A 17,847-nucleotide genomic window follows, 5' to 3' on the forward strand; every position below is an offset into this window, starting at 1 on the left:
ATTGGGAGGCACACACCCACATCCAGATTATGATGTAACAGCAAGTGCCTGGGAGCCTAATTTGACAGAGGCCATCTGAGGTAAAACTCGAATGACAAGGAGAAGCCAGCCGTGGGAAAATTCGAGTCCCGGAACACGCCAGGCAAAGGATAAGCGAGTGGAAAGTTTTGAGACAAGAACAAAGTTGGCACACTTGAGAAAGAAGGAACAAAAGGCCCATGTGAAATGAGTTTTGGGGGAGTCCACCAGTGGGAGAGGAGTTGGGCAGCCGAGCAGAGGTTAGATTTTGCAGAACCTTCTAGTCCATGTCCGGGAGATTGAATTTCATTGTAAGTGCAACGGGAACAGAGTCCAACCTCCCTTCCTGCATTATCCGGCCTTGGCCTGTGTCTCCGTGGGAACAACTCATCTTGGTTTGCCTGAGACTTTCCCAGTTTTTGTACTGAATGGCCAGCATCCTGGAAACACCCTCTGTCCCCAGCAAGTCTCCTTACCTCCCACTCTCACTGTTGCGCAATAGAGTGTTGTCACAGTTCTTTAGGGTCATGTGGTGGAGTCCTTCCAATGTCTCTGGCTGATTCACTAGAAAATTGATGGTCAATCAAAATTTCTAGGAATCAGAATAACATAATTAAAGTTATTTAAGCATTTGTAAGATATTGACAACTTCTAGTTTCCTTCAATTTACATAAAGATCAAATCTTTATGAAATCTGGGAATTCATCTGGATGTGGAAAGGGTAATGGGCCAATAGACATGCCTCCCTTGGGAATAACAAAGGCCACCTCCATCCAGATGTTGCTGTCAACACCCTCTCTTGCAGAATTGATTGGGTGCTTTAGTCCTTGTTCTTCAAGACTTGAAGGTGTGAACTCAGAATCTCTCTCTAGTAAGCAAAACGTACAGGAACAGACCTTCAAGTGACAGTCTGAGCTGAGTCTGCACAGGTATCTACGATTATCCGAAGCTAGTTGTAGGAGAGATAGAGTAGGCACCTGTGCTCCTCACCTCCAGAATTGTATTTTCTAGCTTCTCATTAGTTAAGAGTGAAATCAGACTAGGACCTTGCTCCTTTAAGAATCTTTACAAAGATAATGGTATTCGTGATCTCACAATCACATAAATCACTGCCAGCCCCCTTAAGTCATTCATATTTCTGTAGTTCGTTAGTGGCTCGGGAGGAAATTGCATTTATTATAATTGCCTCTAATTGCACCAGATTAGTGATTACAATTATTGATGGCAGCTGATTATTCATTAGGCATCAAATCAATTCCCGTGCTTCCTCGTTACTCGAAACAGTAACTCTGATGAGGAGAGGTCTGAAGGAGGCCACGTCCACCCTCTTCCCTGCCTGGCAGGCAACATCCCAATGCTGTCTCTAAACAAACACCTAAAAACAATTTAGGACTTAAAGTGACAGAGAGGCATTACTTTCCTTCCCCTCCCAATGCCTACTGCCAAGCCCAGCACTGAGGGATAAAACTGTGGGTCTGTTAAACATCAACAAAGCTTATTTGGAGGCCCCAGAATGTTTCAGACTAATTAATCTTCAAGGATTTCCTTCTTGATTGCATAATGGAAACATCAGGGTTCCTGGCCCAAGTCTTCTGGAATATATACAACCTAGATTGGGGAGAGAGAATAGACCTTAAAACCATACAGACCGGACTTTAAATTCATGCTGAACTCTTTTGAGATACTCAAAGCCAGGCAAGATACCAACCCTCTCTGAGTTGTAGAATCAACTGTAGATTATGTGTAAGCAAACAATGAGATCCAGTCTCTGTTGTTCACCGTTAGACTCAGTCACCTAGAACTGTGCTAAACTGTGGTGAAGGTCGAAATTGATGACATATTTATAGACCTCGTCTTGCATGCACCAGGTGAAGAGTAGCTGCTCAATAAATCCCTACTTCAACTCTACGTCCTTTATCCTCAAAAGGACTATACTTTAACATTTATCCTCAAAAGTTTTATTCTTCCTCTCTTTATGCCTTGGCTCAATATTAACTGTAAATTTATCAACTATGTGTTTTCTTGTCTGTGAACACCAGTGTATTTTTAATAGAGGAACAGTTTGCAGAAGACCTTTGCATGGTGGATTTTGTTCTTCAGCTCATTCATTAGTACCTACAGCATGCCAGGCCTGGATCTAGACGAGTAGAAGGATAAATAAAACATAGGTATTGACCTTAGACAGTGCACAACCAAATGGGAAAGACTGTTCATTCCGTTTCGATGCTTTGTTTGCATTCAAGGAAAGTTACAAGGTCTAATAAGCCCACAGAGAATGGAGAAACCTAGCTCAGCTTGGAGGGTCAAGAGGGCCTCATAGAGGTGACATTTGAGAGGAGCCTCGCAACTGCATGAATTTCTTCAAATGCCTAATGGAGTGACTAGATTTCCAATGGAACAAGTAGCACCTGAAAAGACAGGGAGGTGAAAGAAGCCCTTCTCAGAGCGGCACTGTGCACTTTTAGGTGTTTGATACTTGATCACCATGGCAATGATAAGTGCTGCTCGCCAGATACTCTCCTGGGTCCAAACCTCCATGAAAAAGGGGTCTTTCCTTCCTTAGCAGTTGAGATCTCAGAAGTGTGGATTTGCCTGAGGGTTTTTTTCCTGTGGACTTCTCTGAGACCGTAAGTGCCTCTGATGGCACAAAATCTTAAGCCATCCTTTCCCCCAAATATCCAGGTTACCCAGATCCTATTCAGTGTCCTCATTCATCAGCTCTCCTACTTTTCACAATCCCCACAATCCCACTCATGATTCAGAGGAAAGAGCATAAGTGTGCCCAGGACCAAAGACATTCAGACATGCCATGGCCTAGTCAGTCACAGAAATCTCAGTACATGCCAGAGAAGGAAGGAGGCCATAATGACGCAGGCCATGTCTGCTCAGGGCCTTCCCCACGTGGGAGCTGCTGCTCGTTTCTGGAGCTGCTCAGACGTGAGCCCGCAATAGGTCGGGCCTGTTGCCAGTTCCCAGGTCCTCTGGGAGAATAAAGAGCAATGTGCCAAACAATGCAAAATACAGGGCCAAGAGCCTAGAGAACACGGTCCCAGTGCCTTTTCTCTGGAAGGCCTTACCCTCCTGCTTGCAGATCATTCTGTGTCCTTCGGAGAAGCCGAGGGAGAGCGCGTGACTTCTCTGAGCAGAACGAACTGCTCTCCCACCTTCCATCTCTCTCAAGCGCCTTTCTTCTGAGCCAGTTGAAACCACCATTGTGTCTCTGAGAGCCCCCTCTCCATCCCAGGCTGCCTGTCTACTGGGGAGCAAATTAGCCCTCCTCTCCAGCTGACATGGCCTCTGCCTCCTGTCTTCTATATTCCCCCAGAGGGTGGCAGTCTCCTCTTTGAAAGCTGATCCTTTCAGGGGAGGGAATACAGGGCCATAATGTCTCTTCCAGAGAAGCCGGAGAATACTAGTACTGTATGATAGAGCAGAGCCTCGCAAGCCCCCTGCCCAACCTCTTTCCCAAAATTCACTGGAGGGTACAGTCTCTCTCAAAGGGCAACAGAACACCAGTCCACTGACTCGTGCAGGAAGTTATGTTCCGTGATTTTCTGATTGTGGAGAAAGCTGCAGTGTCCAGGGCAAGAGGGAAGCTTGTCTGGTGACAGAATCATGTGAGCTTGCCGGGGCTGCTTTGGGAAGCTACCTCGAGCCTGCTAGCAGTGACCACATGAGCTAAGGAGAGGCTCCGCTCCGCTCCCCCTGGCAGAGCTCCCCTAACTCTCCGCTTCTAGAGAGATCCAGGCCGGAGCATCCGCGCCCTTGGTCCTGCCTGGACCTCCGGCAGCTAGTGTCTGTACTCCAACATCATCCCTGTAACAGTTGGTAAATGAGTCCCAGTCTAGCCGCTTATGCAGGACGGTTGTGCAGTAAGAGCCTTCATCCTTATGGCAGGCACATTAATGCCAAGTTTGCTCATTCTAATTAATAACAGTCAGTAAACACCAAAGAGAGCTAATGATGATTACAGGCCACAGCTCCTGCGTGTTAGCAAACACGCCAGGCAGGTGGCCTCTCCTCCCTTCCTAGGAAAGAGGCTGGGTCTGTTTCTTGCAGAGATGCCGTCCCTCCTCAAAGCCCCTACCCCAACTTACTGTATCTCGGGTGACTTCTCTCCCAAGTCCTGGCGGAGGAGAATAGGACAGGATCTACACAGCCCAGTCACACGGAGAGGCTCTGTTGTCTAGAACACAGGTCTCAGGAGCAGGCCCTTGGGTGCTGTGGGGCTCTGAGACAGCTTTCCCCAGCATTCAGGATGAAGCAAGTTTTTCTTTTTGTTTCCCTTATTTTGAAAATATTTTCCCCAATTTCCAGAGAAATGCAGTTGGCTTTGAAAAATTACAGTGCTACAGAAGAATGCGAAGAAGAAAGGGAGAGCCTCCCTTAGTTCTACTCCGGCGGCACGACCGCGCCACTGGCTGGCATGTCCGCTTTTCTGGAGTTCTCCTGTCTCTTCTTCCTTACAAGTTCTTGCCTCAATTTTATTCTCTTCTGTTCCGGGTGAATAGGAAAAAGAATGTCTTCTTTTTCAAGTTCCAGGAGTTACAGCAATTAAATACAATTGTTGAGGACTGAGTCAAAATTGGGAGACGATTTTCCTGCTCAGAACAGGCCCTGACACCTGAAAGGAATTGCAAGGAACACACGTGGTGAGTTTGCAAGACCCTCCTCAGAGAGGCCATCAACACCAGGTTGTGGGCTCTCCAAGTGGTCCCAGAGCCAGATCGTAAAAATGAATGTCCGGCCACCTAAGAGGGTAACTATCTGGCATGGGCAGAGGCGATCTAAGGAGTAAAGCAGGTCACCATGGAATCAAAATCTCATCCTAAATCTTTGGCCACAAGACTTCAGAACCCTCTCAATCTGTCATTTTTGTCTTTGTTAATTAACCCTGTCTTCCTTTTAGAGAAATTTCATCTGGCTGTAAGGATACCCTTACTTCTCTCACCACTAGTGATTCAGATGACACTTGTTTCTTTGATGGGCCGCTCCATTTAACCCACCTAGACCTGGTTCTCTGAGGGTTTAAGAATGAAGAGAATATAAAGAACTATGAAAAGGCATTAGGTAACATTTCTAGAATGCTAAGGAACAGATCCAGGTAGATAAGAGAGTGTGGGTCGAATGGCTTATTTTTATCTTTCTGTGTCTTTCAATGTATATGATTTTTTGCCTGTCTCTCTCTCTCTCTTTCTCTTCTTTTCTTCTCTGTGTCTCCCTTTCTGTGGCTAGAAGTCTTTCCTCCATTTTTTCTCTATTCGACCCCTTTTTTTCTCTCCACATTCTCATTCTGTCACCTCTCCTTTTGATTTCAATAAGGCATCGAAAAACCTTTCTCAGTTTGGCTTTGGTATATCTCGCGCATTCGCTCATCCATCCATTCATTCATTCCACCAACATTCATAGAGCTCGGAGTCTGCATCAATCTCCTGGCTCCGCGCTCAGAACAAGAGAAGAACACACACGCTCAAACAATACTGAATCAGCAGGGGGAGGAAGACATGAAACCAAAAAACTATTAAATACATGCAAGAGACGATGAGAGTTTCAAGAACGTGATGAGCAGAACTACGGGCTCATATCAGGGAAAACTTCATAAAGAAAGTGACATTTGGGCTGAATATTAAGCTGTGTTGAAGGTGTCGCCGAGTGGAGTGCAAGAGGCAGGGGGCTGGTGGGAGGGTGCATTTGCAGGCAGAGGGTGCTGCCTGAGCAAAAGCCTGGAGGAGTAAAGTGCTGGAACATTTGAATATCTGAAAGTAATCTAACCTGGCTGGGGACAGCAGCAGTGAGAAACCATCCAGGGAAGGACTGCTGAATTTGATGATCAGGAACCTGGCAAGTGACGGGAAAATACTGGGGGAGGAAGATGGGGACATTTACATTTTACCTAACACCCTGCTGTAACTATTTGAATTTTTATACCGTGAGCTTGCATTACTGTTATTAAAAGGTAACGATAATAATTTATGCCATCATGTGCTGTGTTAAGGCGTTAAGTCTCTTCCTTTTTGAGGCAGGTTTTAAGCAAGACAATGCTTTTTGAAGCAGGTCTAATGCTCTCTGTTTCCCATCCCTTCACTTTAAGATAGGTTAAGTATAAGCTCATTATGTATTTCTTTAACAAAGGAAGCCACATTGTATTTTACCTCTAAGTAACCTCGGTTGATTTTATTTTTCTGTTGGTTAGGGACCCTCCATAGGAGCAAGATTTCCCACCACTGCATTTGCAATCCAAGCTGGCCCTGACGATTGTCCCATTTCCCTGTCATCCCATTTATAGACACCTGCCCTTCCTTTTCCAATTCTGCACAGCAGGGATTTCTGCTAAGGCTGAAAAATTGCCTATCAACCTTGGCCGGTGTCAACCATGTCATGTTTTCCAGACTTTGGAACCAGCCTGTGCTTCCTGCACTGGCCGAAGCTCCGAGCAGCCCAGTATGCCATTTGGAGTTTTTCTGTCTGGCAACACCACATTCCCTGGTAGCGAGAGAGACCCAGCAGCTTCTATGCTGCCTCAGTCACTGGGGGAACATAAAGGGAGCAGCCAAGTAAACCAGGAGTGACAGGAAGCATGAGGATCTTTCTGAGAAGCTGCCCAGTGACCCTAGAAGGCAATGAGAAACCAGTTGACCTTGGGGTGTGTGAGGAAAGCAGGAGGCCCAGATGAAGAACTTCTTTCATTTCCCTACCTCTCAAGCTATACTTTTCTTCTCCTCTGAACCCATCTCCCAGGCCTCAGGACCCTCTGTCTGTCCCTGTGCCCCTCCCCTTGGCTGATCTCAGTCTCCCTGTCCTAAAACCCTTACTTCTGTCTCCGGATTTTGTGCCACGCTACTGCCTTCCCATAACACTTGCTGCTCCATGTTTCTGGTCTGTGAGGCTGTGCTCCAACCCCGCTCTTCCAAGAAGTCTTCCCTAGGACTTTAGTTCCTATTTATGTCCTCATCCTCTCCACTCCTAAAGACCTTACCACGTGCTTTCGTCCCTAATTCATGTGGACTGGTCATCCTTGGATTCTATTTCTCTTTTGGAAAATCCTAGAAGGTGAGAGGTAGGGTTTATAAATCATTGATTGCTCTCAAACCTACGAGGCCTAGCACAGTGTGAAGCAGAAGGTAGCCAGAAGGCATGGGAATAAGGTCACAAACTTGTTTTCAAGGTCACAGCAAAAAGAGCAGGAAATTTGGAAAGAGACAGAGGGTTTCAAACTCTGCCTCTGCCACACATGCAGTGACCTGGAGTAAGTTCCTGAATTTAAAGGAGCTTCTGTTTCTATAACAATAGAATAGGGAGATTGGTACTTCTCTGGGAATTTTAGTGACTTTTCAGCTAGTTATGGAAAACAAAGAACTCAGGCTTTGTATTTTACTAGGTAGCTAATAAATTTTAGTTTCCTTCCTTCTGAAGTGATTGCAAGAACTTTTTCCTTTGGTCATAAGTATGTTTTGCCTCCACCAGCACCTTCCTCCCCTTCTGTATTTTTCTAAGTCAAACCCACCCAGTAAAGAAAATAGACCCCAGGCAGTATATCCAGGTGATGCCTGAAGGAGTCAGTCAAGACAAGGAAGAAAAATAATCAGAAACAAAACAAAACAAACAAACAAACCAAAACCAAAACCAAACCAAAACAAAACAATACACAGTATTCTGTCTCCCTAGAAGGGAGGAAAGAAGTTTGATCATCTTTTATATTCACAGAGCTTTTTTTTTCTCCCCAGAGACTCAGTGCTATATAATTGTAAAGTTACAATAATTATGATAACATTCAGATTAAATATGATACTGACAAGGCTTCCGGAGATAAAAAGTTTGCCAATTCCCATTGGAATGGGTAAAGCAACGTCTGCTTTCCCAACCAGACTTCTCCATTTTGATCCAGCGGGACTGTTGGGGGGTTGGCAGTGTGGGGGAGATGAGAGGCTGACCTCTTTTATTTATTTATGTGATATCCATCCAACATACCCATTGCCTCCAGGCCTCTTCGTATAATCTAAATCCGGCAGTTACCTTGTACATCAAATGAAAAGAAACAGGCCAACAGCAGACATGCACTACAGACTAATAATTTAAAATCAGTTACCAGATAACTGGGAATTGGAAGCACTGACGTGGAAAGGATAGTAGTAAGAAAGCTACAGTAATACAAGGCTTCACAGCCAATGATCTGATTGCCCTCAAAATTGGGAGTCCTTGAAAGAAGAATTCATGTTTTGTGTATCTTGTTTTTTTATGTGGTACTTGTGCATATAGGATGGCTAAAAGCTTAGATGAATAGATGCCCCAAAGCACAAAAGCTCCTTATCCCTACCATTCACTACTCTTCTCCGTGCCCAAAAGGGATGCCAAGAAAAGTGTAGTAACAGTTCAGAGGCAGATTCAGGAAGAATGCTTTGTCCCTTTCTGGAGTATTCTCAGATCCCATTCTAGAGTTTGGCAGCAGAAGCCAGAAGCACGGAATTTGAGACAATCTATTAGGAAGGGACTGTGTATGGATCTTGGATGGTGCCTCTGAGAACACTGCTCAGTTCACTGTCAGCAGGTGACTAAAGAAACACAAGTCTAGGGTCACACTCTATGTGGAAGAATCTACAGGCAGAAAGGAACAGGAGAGAGAGTCAAGGTTCTTGACTGCCTTCAAGATGCCGGTCATTAAGCTAAACATTTCATATATATTATCCCACAGTGAGCCAGGGACTAGTGTCTGCATTCTTAAATTTTTGGGAAAAAGAACCCCCAAACAAAAAACAAGACCAACAAAACTGATTGAAGGATGGAAAATATTCTCCCCCAGTCACAAAGTCTTTGTTTTTTGATACTGCAAGCTTTTTTACCCCATGTGCTTCTGTGCCTTGCACCTGAGAAAGGGTTTTTGGTCAAGGACAGATTCTATTAGAGGTTATTCATAATCATTCAAACACTATTCCATACAGCTTTTCAAAAATCTTCATTAGTGAAGAGTCAGGAAGCTGGGGTAGGGGAGGAGATAAAATGTTCACAGGAGGAAATTAAATTCTGCTCCAAAGATGATGAACCTCTCTCAACACTAATGATGAGATTCCATCTTGCCAATGACAACACACAATAGAAAGTAGTGTCCTTCTCACATACATGTGTGTGCATGGTGAGTTGCGTTTATATAATTAAACACGTGATGACTTGTATTTCACAGCAGATCCATGAGCACCCATGAAGTGCTTGCTTGGCTTCAGGGGACGCCTGTGTCTCTGGATCTGGAGAATTAGGGATCCATGCTGGCAAAAGACGCAGGAGTAATAACAAGAACGATAAATAACTCTATTAAATATTTACTTTGTGCCAAGCACTGTTCTGAACATGTTACATGAAGTGCATTAATAAAGGATCAAAAAGAAAAAAAGAAAGAGAGAGAGAGAGAAAGCCTTATGAAACAGACACTCTTCTGTCTCCTTTTCAGTGTGGGAACCGGGCTTAGACAGTTAAAGTAGTTTGTGAATGCTACCAAGTTGTCCCACTTGGCAGTGGCAAAGCCTGGATTATTCAGACCTAAACCTTTTACTCTCAAGCCCTTGCTTTTCTTGGCACCATATACTCTATACCAGTTCATGAAGATGAGGGATTCAGGTGACCTTTAAACAATAGAGTGACAGTGAGAAGACAGTGAGTGGTTCATAAAGGAAAGACTTCTCTGGTAGCCAAGTGAGCCTGTCAGAATAACACAAACAAAAACAGAATGAATTTTGAAGGTGGAGGGAACACATGCAGTAGGAAAATACTGTGACATGTTCCTCAAAAAGTACATAAATAAAAAGAACAACTCATGATTGCAATGGTCAAAGAAGTTTGAGAACATGGTATCTACTATGATCACCCTCTTGGAAATGCAATCCTCAATGTACATGAAGGCTTCAGAAAGTCTTGTAACAGAAACCATTCTAGCTTTGTCAGTACCTCTGTGTTTGAAACACATGGAACTATGAACCAACACTCATCAACTATTTTTTATCTTTTTATCTTCTGTTAACATCCTTGCAGCTGCTCAAAAATCCTCTATCCATGGAACTGCTTTGTTGATAAAATGCTTGTTCCCACAGTCTCTTTGCTTCATGTCCTGCCCTTGGAGGACCCACAGATGTCCTTGTGGGGATTTCTCTTTGTGATTAGAGAAAGGGGCTCATGGCAGAGGCTATGCCAGCAATAACAAGACCTGAGTTTTCAGGTGAGGAAAAGAAGCAGGGAGCTACAGCCAGCTAGGTGATAAGACATAGCAAAAAATAAATAAATAAATAAATAAAATTAATTAATTAGGTTTTGATATAAAACTCTCACTTCCCATATCAAGATTTCACACACTGGAAAGAACAGAAAAGAGGGGTGCGACTTCTTTGGCCATCCAGAGCCATTATAACACAGGGAACCAAAGCTTTCTATTGGCTAGAATCGCTACAGATACCTTTAAAGTAAGTGTCCTGCAATTCACATGTTCTCATCAAAGTCTAACTCTTTAGACAGCCTGGTAGACTTCAGCAAGCAAAAACTTAAACAAGCATTTTACAAAAGAGGACCCAAAAGGCCAATTCAACATCATTAGGTATCAGGGAGAGGCAAATTAACACCACAGTGATGCACTAAAGCACACTCCCCAGAATGTGGAAAAAAGTAAAAGAGGAAGGGAGGGAAGAAAGAAGGGGAAAGGCAGGAAACAGGGTAGAGGAGGGATGGAGAAGGAAAAGGAGAGAGAGAGATAAAAGAAAAGAAACCTGCCAATACCAAGTGTTGGTGAGACACGGAGTAATGTGTGCGTCACACGCAGCTAGTCGGGGTGCAACTTGGGGCAGTCAGTTTGGAAAATAGTTTGCCTTTCTAACAAAGTGTAAGATATGCATAACATGTGACTTTATAAATTACATTCCTAGTTTAAGAAATGTGTTCGCATGTGTATCAGGGGATATGTGCAAGAATGTTTCTGACAATGTTGTTTAAAATAGCCTCAAGATGGAAACAATGAAAATGTCTATCACTGTAGAATGAAGACATACATTGTAGTATATTCATTCCAGGGGATGTCAAACAGCATTGAAAATTAGTCAATTCTAAAGACAGGGAACAAGAATGACTCACACAAAGCACATTGAGCTACAGTAACCAGACTCAGAACGCACACTGTATGACATTTCAAAACAGACAAAATTAAACTCTTATATTGGGGATGCATGTAACAAAACAAAACACAAATCCAGCAAAATAAACAAAACCCCAGAGGAAGTGGTTATGATACAAATTAGGATGGGGTTTACTTGTGCTCAAGGGGAGTGATGTGATGTGGAGGGGACCTGATAGTTCTGGGTTGTTGGTGGTGTCCTTTTACTTGTCTGGGTGGTAGTGACAAAGGTGTACCATTTTCAAGAATTCATCAAGCTACATATCCATGGTTGATGTACTTTTTAGGTATTTGATATTCTACGATTTTTGGACAAAATTTCAAAAACCTTAATGTAAATACAGACCTTTTCCACTCTCGAGGGCTCGATGAACACTTAGCAGCCCCCCAGACGGTGTCACCTGATATCTAATAGACACCCCAACTCTAAGTATTATAACCAAACTCCTCACTCAGGCCTCCAAACCCAGTCCTTCTTTGAAAGTTTTCTAATTTTATGAATGGTCGCACACCCCATGCTAGCAACTTGGGAGTCATCCTGTCTCTTCCTCCCTATTGTTTATGTCCAGTTAGTTCCTAAACTCAATTTTCTGCCACCTCCTACACATTAAAAAAAAAAAAAATTACCTATACTCTCATGTCTACCACCACAATCTTCATCAGAACTGTATAATCCCTAACTTGTCTGATGTTTTTTTGTTTTACGATCTACACCACCATCTGTAAAATCAAGTTTTGACCTCTCCATGCAGCATGCACGGTGATTTAAAACCTGGCACCTACATTCATTTTCACTTCCATTTCCAGTGAACTTGACCACTTGCTATTTCAAATTCTCTTAACTCATGTACCCATTATTCTCCCTGCTGCCAATAGCTTCATTCCATTCTTTCCCTGGTCAGTCCCTCTCACTTACCAGTTGTTCAAGGCCCTGGTCAAATAACACCTCCTTTATGAACCCTTCTCTTCCTGTCTTTAGATGGTCTGAGAGTTACCGCTTCAGTAGTTTGGACTTAAGTTTATTGTGTAATTTCACATGTTCTTTGGTCAATTATATGTTGACATATATGTCTCTCTTTCAGGTCATGTGAACCTCTAAATGGCTTTGTCATATTTAAATCTGCAGCCTCCAGAGCAATGCTTAAAACAAAGCATGATCTCATTAAAAGTTACTGAATGAATGTGTGAACAATAAATGATTTACATGATGATCCCATGATAGCTTGAGGCTTAGCACATAACGTGAAGAGGCTAATTCCCTCCAGTATTTGGTGACATAACAGTTGTTAACCAAACACAACGTTTAGTTACTTAAGACTTTTGGCAGAGATACTCAAGATGCTCGGGATGTAACAGCTTAAAAATGAATGTTGCTACAAATACTCTTTATATACAAAGTTTATTTAGGTCACCTTCAAACGCACATCTCCCCGCCACACACACAGGAGCACATATTTACAAAGGAGTAACTCACAAGTACAACAAAGATAGGAAGCCACTTCTCATCCCTCTGTTCTACTATTTTCACCTGGCTTTTTCACTACTCTGGGCTGCTATCTTAAAAATAATTCCTCTTAATCTCACAAAACAAACTGAGGGTTGCTGGGGGGGAAGGAGGTTGGGAGAAGGGGGTGGGATTATGGACATTGGGGAGGGTATGTGCTTTGGTGAGTGCTGTGAAGTGTGTAAACCTGGTGATTCACAGACCTGTACCCCTGGGGATAAAAATATATGTTTATAAAAAATAAAAAATTAAAAAAATAAAAAAATAATAATAATTCCTAAGTGAGAAGCAAAAGAATCTCCAGGATTAAGTTTTATATTAACACTACTTTGCTATATACCAACAGCAATTAAGTTTCAACAAAAGTTTTGGAAATCACAGGTACTTTCCCCCTTGTCCCCCTTCCCCCCCCCCCCGCATGATTTCTTGGAGAAGTGAACATCTGCTGGGATGTACTTTGCTTTGCCTTCTGAAGAGCACTGTCTCTCCCAGCTCTTCTGGCAGGGGAATGGAGGCTGCTGATGGCAGGGCATTTGTCCCAACTGCCCATTGTAATTAATCCACTCAGGGTGCCTTAGAGAGATCAGCTTAGTAAATACAAAAAAACTCTCTCTTTTAAAGAAGTCATACATTTTTCTAAGTCACCCATATGTATTAAATATAGTTAATTCCACATGTCATAAATATAAGAGAAATACAATCATTTTTCTCAACCTGTAGTCAAAGTCAATTTATACCCCCATGCCATTTCATTTGGTTCCTTTTTTATTGGTTCTTTAGGAAGAGATGGGATAAATGGAGCAGAATTTCATTAGACAGGGTGGTCATTTGGTCCTCAGGATTATACACATTGGAGACAGTCTTCAAAGGTCATATTTCTTGAAACCCATGAGTAGTTCCCCAAGTCTTTTCTTGGTGATGGAATGGATTGTAGAACAGAGCCCCTCAGTACAGGAGAATGAACTAATGGTCCTGATTTGCCTACAGATTCCTGATATGTCTAGCCTCTGGAATACCTGATGACAGGTAGATTAAGAATGAGTGAAGCACAAGGCAGTTCAGGAACATTTGGGCGAGTCTCTTGCCTCACTTTCATCACTTGATCCCAGCCCAATTGTCAGCTCTGGTTTTCAGATGCTGTCTGGGGAGAGACGTGTTTCCAGCTCTTGCCCAGGCAGGAAAGGTGCTTTATCAGTACTGTCCACCAGGAAGACGATAACCCCATTGGGCACAAAACACACTTTCTCTGATAGCATCTGTTCCTCCAGAGAAGTCACTTTCCTCAGGGAATGGACTTAATAGAACATTTTTAAATGCCAATGAGTGACAGTGTGCTGGAGCTCCCAGCCCCAGCCCCCATGGGTAGCGAGTAAGGAAGGATTACAAATGGCAAAGGGACAAAGATGCCACCTTTGTGGATGACTGGTAGCCTCCAGCTCTTGAGAGACCTCAAGAGGAAGTTAACTAGCCTCCAAGGGAACAGTCAGAGGAAAGCCTCTTGCTTGTGTGAGGAAATGATGGTTTAGCACCTTGTGGACGGAAATTAGTGTTCTGAGAGCTGTCATGGAGAGAATATGTCCTTGGAGCTGAAGGCAGAAGGAAAACAGATAGAAGATTGGAAACAAGTGTGAAAGCCAACACAAGTGGCAAGATTAGAAACCCGATGCCTCTGATACAGTTCTTATTGATGTCCAATCTCCACTCACCTTCCCACATCAAGAATCAAGCCATTAAAACCAAAAAGTCACTACCCCCTCCTTCCCTCACCTGCAAATAGAGTGAAACAGGTAGATGGAATATTATCAATCACTGTAAATTTGGAAAACAGCAATCTATATATGAATTACATTAAAGGCAGTGTATTATCATTTAATACTTCAGATTACACTCTTACTGGAAATGGTGTTTAATAATGGCTAAGTCAGGGTAACTGGTTTAAAGCCTGGTTTTGGTGGTGCCTGGGTGGCTCTGTGGGTTGAGGCCTCTGCCTTCAGCTCAGGTCATGATCCCAGGGTCCTGGGATCAAGCCCTGCATTGGGCTCTCTGCTCAGCAGGGAGCCTGCGTCCTCCTCTCTCTCTCTCTCTCTGACTGCCTTTCTGCCTACTTGTGATCTCTGTCTGTTAAATTAAAAAAAAAAAATGAAAGCTTGGTTCTGCTGCTTATCAGTTGTGAATCCTTGGGCAGATTACTATACCTCTCTGTGTCTTAGCCTCCTCTTCTATAAAAAAAAAAGGTTATAAAAATTACCTACTGCATAGGGAATTTTGGAAAATTAAATGAAATCATATACATATCTTAGAGGACCATGCTGTGGATGTTAGCTATTATTGTTGCTTATACTTAAACCATTCTGGGGCAGAACACTAATGGTGGAATAACTCTGTTAATATATGCATGTGTGTGACTGGGAAGTGGTATTTCATATAATTTGTTATTACATATATGTTATACAGACACACACACATATATATACATACATATGTGTGTGTGTGTGTGTGTGTGTGTATAATTTTAAACCAATCTGCCATGACAGGCAAGGGAAGCTCATTCTAGAGTTCTGAAGCATTTTGAAGCAGATTGTTTTCCCAGGAAAGGGAAGTAGGGCACAGTGGGAGCCCAGAGTGTGTGTGTATGGGTGGGGCTAGAAGTGCAAGTCCAAATGGAGGGGCAGGGTAAGGACCTGTTAAGATGTGCTGAGCACTGGGGGAGGCTTCAGGAGACTGTAGAATCAGTCTAGAGACAGTGTTGCCACTGTGACCACTGCTCCTGAAGCAAATATTGAGATGAATCTTATCTCTCGGTCTGAGTCACTTGTCTTTGGGAGAAAGAAGCCATGGTCAAGGTGGAATGACTGCTCCGTCGCATGTCTTTGTGGCTGAGGCAGCTCTGCTACCAGTGAGTCATTCCATGAATTGAGTAATTTGGCTCAGAAGAATGAAAAGGGAAGCCCAATTCATGACCTACGTTTTCCCATTGACTCCTGACCCTATGAAATCCACTTCACCTTTCCGAGCTTCAAGCTTCTCCTTTGAAAGTAGCATAAAGGAAAGAGTCCCTTTTTGAGAATGTGAAGATTTTGTTCCTTCTGTCATGACCAAATCATAGTGTCAAAATTGCCCAAACTTCTGATGCCCATAAAACCATAAACCCTTCCATCAGGAAGCCTAGGTTCCCTGACTTAAAGTCAATAATAGATTTATCTTCCTCCCACCTGGAAGACACACTTTTAAATTATTTTGATCATGTTTTATCAGCTCTGTTATGTGGCACATAGAAGTGTGTGGGTCTTTGCTTTGGGCTACCACCTTCCAAAATGTAGGGGATTCTGTTGCTAATGCAATTGTCTCAGATAATTTATTTATTTATCTCTCTTTGAGGAAGAGAGAGAGAGAGAGAGTGTGTGTGTATGAGTTGGGGGAGGGTCAAAGGGAGAGAGGGAAAGAATCTCAAGCAGACTACTCAGAGAGTGCAGAGACTAATGCCAGGCTCGATCTCACAATCCCAAGACCACGATCTGAGCTGAAATAAAAAAGTTGGATGCCCAGCCAACTGAGCCACCCAGGCGTCCCTGTGCCTCATCATTGAAATGTTTCTTGGAGCATTTTGATGATGGGGCTAGATGGGCTGAAGGGCAGGGCGGTGGGGATGGGGGCAGCAAGTCGTGCTCTATCAAGACTGTATCTTTGAGCAAATGTTAAATGTCAGCTTAAGACTGGCATATCAAAAGGGCTCAGCCCTGGAGTCCAACACATAACTCACTTTGCAGCATACAGCTTAGCTTTTGGAGCTGCTACCATTAATGTTCCCTAAAGATTCTGCCTTAAGGCCACTGAAAATAAAAGGAAAAAAGAGAGAGAGAGAGAGAGACCACTTATATAGAGGATTGGGACTAGACTGGAACCATAGTTTCCTCTGTCTTTCAGTGAATATCTCTACCTGCTGATGTGGGAGCAGCATGGAATCCCTAGTGGCCCTCCCTGGTGTTAAACCCTGATTCCACATAGCCACCTTCAGATTTGATAGACCCATTCTGCTGGGCTTAAAATGCAGGGACTGGAAATACCCGTAACTGTCCAATAACCTGTGATTATTCCTATTGTCAGGGAATCAAAAGACAGAGAGGTCTGTTCCCTAATCCTCAAAGTTTTATATAAAAGTGCTACTGATTTTATTATTCCAAAAGCCTCAGCTGCCTCTTTTCTTTTGCCTAAAGCTACAAGTCTATTTTATTCTCAACTTGTCAAGATTTCTCCCTTTTAGTGTATATGCCCGTCCTATTATTAAAATCCTTCCAAGAAGATCCCTTGAGATTTTGAGGATATTGGTTGCTAATGAGGTTGGCTGTATCCTCATAAACCAAGCTGTTCCTTTCCTGGTCTGAAGTGTAGGGTACTAGAAAGTCAGCCAAGTATCACTGGGGCCACTGGACAACATTTTCATGTCTTTAAGAGGATAGTGGTCAACGTGAGGGTCGGATGTTCCCCCCACTTCTGGATTTCCAGGAGTGCCTATGCAAATGCTGACCAGAACTTAAGCCTGAAGGAAAGAGAATTGGGGTCTCTGATGCACCATTCACCTTATATATGACTCCTGCTGAAAGAGAGCCCAATGACAGATGAGCCAATATGTCAAAATCATGATAATTGTTCATTCCGAATGGTGAATGTATGGAGTTTATGTTATCATTTTTCTGTGAATGTTTGAATATTTTCTTAATAAGAAATACATTCAAGAGATAATTGAAGGGATAATTATGAAATGCAAATCAGAGTATGTAAGAAACAGAGCAAGAATGAAGACTGTTGTTTGTCTTTGTTTATGTCACATGGCCAGCATTTCTTCTGGCTGACTAGGATTTGACAGACCAACTTCCATTTTTGTACATTTTCAGCCACATTCCCAAAAGCCTGATAGAAAACTTTTCTATTTGTTCTGTTTAGTGAAACATGGGATTATAACAAATAGTACTCTTCATATTACACCAAAAAGGCCTATCAACTACTCCTGGTATTTCAATCTGGTATTTCTTGACAGTTCTCTGGTAAAATGATAAACTGCCTTTTTGTTTTATACTTAAGGACCTGGCTTGTTTCTCCTATACTTTTCTCTCCTCCTTCTCTCTAATATACCTGAGAAGAGTATGCTATGTTCACTTTGCAGTGTCGAGTTTATTACACACAG

The 17,847-nt window shown here is 43.0% G+C and overlaps 1 protein-coding gene and 1 long non-coding RNA gene across 14 annotated transcripts in view; one reads left to right on the forward strand and one right to left on the reverse strand.

Annotated features, from left to right (window-relative positions):
• The window catches only part of NTM (neurotrimin), a 943,341-nt gene that overhangs the window by 158,669 nt on the left and 766,825 nt on the right, over positions 1-17,847 (forward strand). The window lies entirely within an intron of this gene.
• Positions 1-17,847, reverse strand: part of LOC309840593 — a 46,391-nt gene that overhangs the window by 7,390 nt on the left and 21,154 nt on the right. For 5 of the 9 annotated variants that reach the window (XR_014298679.1, XR_014298680.1, XR_014298685.1 and 2 more), the window contains one exon: positions 495-4,642. This is a non-coding gene — a long non-coding RNA (uncharacterized lncRNA). The remainder of the gene's footprint in view (positions 1-494; positions 4,643-17,847) is intronic. The other 4 variants (XR_014298681.1, XR_014298682.1, XR_014298683.1 and 1 more) reach the window with 4 other exon arrangements.

This window comes from Mustela nivalis (genome assembly GCF_964662115.1).
Source record: "Mustela nivalis genome assembly, chromosome: 9".
NCBI classification, from domain to species: Eukaryota; Metazoa; Chordata; class Mammalia; order Carnivora; family Mustelidae; genus Mustela; species Mustela nivalis.